The following is a 4,423-nucleotide window of genomic DNA, read 5'->3' as shown; positions in this document are numbered from 1 at the left end:
TCACATCGCACCCTATATTAGGGCAGCAGCATTTGCAAGGAAGATCATGTTTTCCAGGGTCTCCCACCTGGGGAATTTGCTGCAGACAGAGATAGGCTGAGTTTGAGTCATGCCAACTGTAAGACTGCTTTGTAGTCTTCTAGAAATTAATTATTAATTTAATCTAGCTGCACATTTTGGAAAATAAACTGCTTAACTAACTCCTTCTGAGGTATGTAGCTTTAGCCTGTTGGAAGACAATGGTTTTATTCCCTTTTTTAGAAGAGACTTAAGTTCTTCCAAGTTTATGCAACAGTACCCTAGCAATGCGGGGATAGACACAGAATGCGTGTAAGCAATGCCACCCACTACAAAACAACAGCTGTTCCTCATTCACTAAGACAGAGGTTTTGTATTTGTTTGGGGATTCCTCTAATTAAACCAGCGTCTGTGGAATAAGTCAGGCCATTTGATTGGTGCAAAATCCTGCATACGTCTTTCTACACCCAAGAGTGAGTTCATCTATCCCAAAAGTTCATTTTTGACTGGTGAATCAGAGTTATTCCCAAATGTGGGAAAAGCCAAAATGACAAGGATCTTTTATTGCCTCGGCTGATCTAATTCCATGCTCCAAACAGAATGACATGCCAGAGGCAGGGGGCGAGGAGAGAGGATGGGGAAGAAAAAGAAAGAAAGAAAGAAAAACAAGGTAACCTGGGCTGCAACCTAATGAATACTTTTGTTCCCATGCATTAAAAATAAAAAGGTGAGAACAGATCGTTAGTCTAATGGCTCTGGTCAAACCCAAAACTTAAAAATTTGGAAAGAAAAAAAAGCTGATGATGTGCACATGTGCATGTGTATGCAGAGAATGTTTTATTTTCACATCATCAACTGGAGCTCAGGGATCACCATTTACTGATATTACCATCTTAATGTGAAGAACATATTCTAGTTAAAGCCTGAGACCTATCAAAGAAATTTGCCTTTAGATTCCCCTTCCCCCCCACACCAAGTCTCAATGCAAAGAGACAGACAAAAGATAGACTGTAGGCATTCCCAGGTGCCTCACCCTGTTCAGACATGTGTTACGTGCTTGCTGCACCATAACTGGCACACCACACTCATTTTCTTTCATTCATTACAGATTGCACAATTTTATTAATGTTTGCAAATAAATTTAAATGATTAATCCATACTCATAAATATACGAGTTAAATTTGCATATGATAAAACTACGGAGCCTCACTTTAATTTTAAAGACTAGCTTAAAATTCTCTTGGTTTCACTGTAAAACAGAGTTATATTTTTTTAAGTGACTACATGTGGTGGGACACCAACTGCTATAGTTTTACCAGTTGGCATGCCCAGGAATCAGTGTTTATAATGTTACAAACATTCAAATGGGTTTAGCAGAGATTCAGGTCCTAACTCTCCTAGGCCTTATCTATGCTAAAATAAGTTAAGATAATGTATTTTCCATTGGAAGTAGTAGAAAAGGAAGAAACATTAGAGGAAAAAAAAAATCAGCACAGTTTAAAAAAAAAAGCAGCTTTGTAGCCCTATATGCATTACTACATCCTTACTACATTCAGCAATGCTTCTCTTGCAGTGTTTGTAGGTATGGTGTAGGTTACTGACTACCACCAGTTTTAAGGACCATGGTTGGATCTGGTTTGAGTGCGAGTAGATGACAATGCCTTAAATACCAGGGGCAACAGACAGTCAGGTCCTTGAACCTGCTAACACTGCTGGAATTTGGCATGAGCAACAGTGGGAATTTTTTTTTTTTTTTTTTTTTTTAAATATCCCTAGCATAGGGTTTACTAGCCAATAACATAATAAAGATCATTGCAACAGAGGCTTTCCAGGACAATCTGGATACAAAATTGTGTGCGTCTATGTTAAACTTAAATCTGATAGTGCTTGTTTCAAGGGTAAAGAACACAGTCACGAACCCAGAAAAAACACATCCCTGTAACAATTAAGGGTATTTGTGTTTCTAGTAAGCATTACATTTAAGGAACCTTAAAAATGTTTAGTCTTAAGGCACTACAAAAATATTTCTTCAGTACTTTTCAAACTAATGAAGCCTTAGAACGTGTTCAGGTTCATTATGCTCATTTTATGGTTGGGGTAACAAACATAAGTTTGCCCAAAATCACAGAGCACGTAGGTGGTAAAGCAAAGGTTAATAACCCAGAGTGTTCTTGACTGCCTCTTCTACCCCTTTAGAAATTATAGAGAACTAGGGCTGGAAGGGACCTCCAAAAGTTCATCTAGTCCAACCCCCTGCCTGAGGCAGGATTCATAGATTTCTAGGGTCAGAAGAGACCTTGTAGATCTTCGAGTCCAACCCCCAGCTCTAGGCAGGAAAGAGCGGTGGGGTCAAAAAAACCCAGCTAAGTGTCTGCCCAATCTTTTCTTGAATACCTCCGAGGTAGGGGAAAGCACCACCTCCCTTGGAAGCTCACTCCATCAACCCTATTCAAACCATTTCATAAAAATTCACACTAACCTTTTAGTAAACTACTGGCAACCCTGGCACAATAAAAGACCTGACACCCTAACCTGCCACAGGTAAAGCAGGGGGGCCATTGCAAACAATGTCCTGCTTCTATAAAAGGTTGTTAATATATGCTCAAGACATCCCACATAGAGGGCCATGCCCCCCCAACAGTCCATACCAAGCTGACTATGGGGAAAAATTCCTTGACCCCAGATCTGGTGATTGGTCTGACCCTGAGTGGAGGACCCTCTGACTAAGTCCCAGCAGGAAGCAGGAGCATTTGCGCACTCCAGTCAAAATCCCCAGCCTTGGCTGCAGCCAACACCCAATGCGCCTCTGTGGAAGGCTTAAAAACAAGAGAGATTATTCTTATTGAAATAATTCTAAATTTAGGTAAAAGAGCAACTTGCCTGTAAATTCTCATCCCAGCAGAGTAAGACGAGATCCACTTAGATTGGTTCTTTCTGCAGTGGAGTGGCTGGAATTGAATGACATTTAAACTCTACCATTTCATTGGTTGTGAAGAATATGGAGGTGAACTTTTAAAACTGGGAACATATACATACGCACACATGTAATATGGATATTATGTGTGCGCACACATTCCAGTGAGGGGTAATTTTTTGTGCATTTTAAAAACAACATTTTCAAAGTACAAGGCGGGAAAAATGTTATGTTAATAGCTTGCTCTGCGTACCATTTGTTAAGTACATGGGGAAGAAAGGTCAGTTTTATTAAGAAACCAAACTAAGAATAGAAGGGATTTGGTTGTTCTAAAAATTTTAAAATACATGTTTACACACTCACCAATCCGTCTACTTAGGATGGGGAACAGGAAAACTGCCAAGTATTTGGACTCATGAATATTAGCTAGTCACATGATATGACCAAGACAATCTATTTAGTACATCAATAGTTTACTACTTAGTAGCTCAAATACTAGAAATTACAAATGATAGTAATCCACAGCGCCACCCTGTGTTATACCTTGGTACTAAAAACCTTTAAAATCAGTTTTTTTCATTAAGGAGTGGGTGTGGGAAAGTAAGGTTAACCTTCTAAATGCTATTTTAATAGTCTTTTTAGGGTATGATGTGAGATGAGATAGGAGATACAATACGTTAAACAATGGGCTGGTGAGAGTATCAAAGACTTTCCCCCACTTCATTTTTTAAATAACTGAGCAAAGTCTAACTCAGGTTGTTACAAACCAAAAGATGCTCCAGGCTGAGAGACCTTTGGTTAAGCCATGAATTGAGAACACAATACACGTAAATCTTAAAAATACATAGCATTAAGTACTTGAATTGCTTGTACTCAGGTGAGCAAGGGAGTGCCTTTATATTTTGAGACGCTGTCTGTGTGTTAAGTAAGTTTTCACTATTTCTGTCTGTGCTGCATCTGGATAAAACTTTAATTTTGAGCACCTTCAAATCATCGCAATATTACAAACACTGTATTAATACAACACTATCTTTACTCATTCAAAACTGAATTATTTCTTCAAACAGGGCTAGACTTTGCTGAAGGTAAAGCTGTACTGCTATTGGCATAAGACCTTAATCCTATTGTAGCATGGTAGCCACCCTTATCCCATTTCTACACTGTTAATTAGGAGGCTTTGTGTAGTCTCACTCCTTGCACAATAGCTACTGAAAGAAAGAGGCACCAAAGTGATTTGCAGAATCCATATTCAGCATAAGTACCTTGAGGCAAATGGAAAAACTGGTGTGCCAATTGCTTTCAAATGAGCCAAAATAAAAGTGTTTCTCCAAGAACATACTGAACTAGCGAAGGTTCACTGACTAATCCAGTGTAAACCATAACTTTAAGTTCAGAATACCTGACCTTGCTCCCGAGTCCATGTCGGTTTCTCCACTCCCTGCCCCACGCAGAAAAAAGCAAGACACAAGTCTTCTGCCATACTAATGTATT

This window comes from Gavialis gangeticus, unplaced genomic scaffold (genome assembly GCF_001723915.1).
Source record: "Gavialis gangeticus isolate Ggan-Ray unplaced genomic scaffold, GavGan_comp1, whole genome shotgun sequence".
Taxonomy (NCBI): domain Eukaryota; kingdom Metazoa; phylum Chordata; order Crocodylia; family Gavialidae; genus Gavialis; species Gavialis gangeticus.
Note: the sequence above shows the minus strand (reverse complement) of the source record.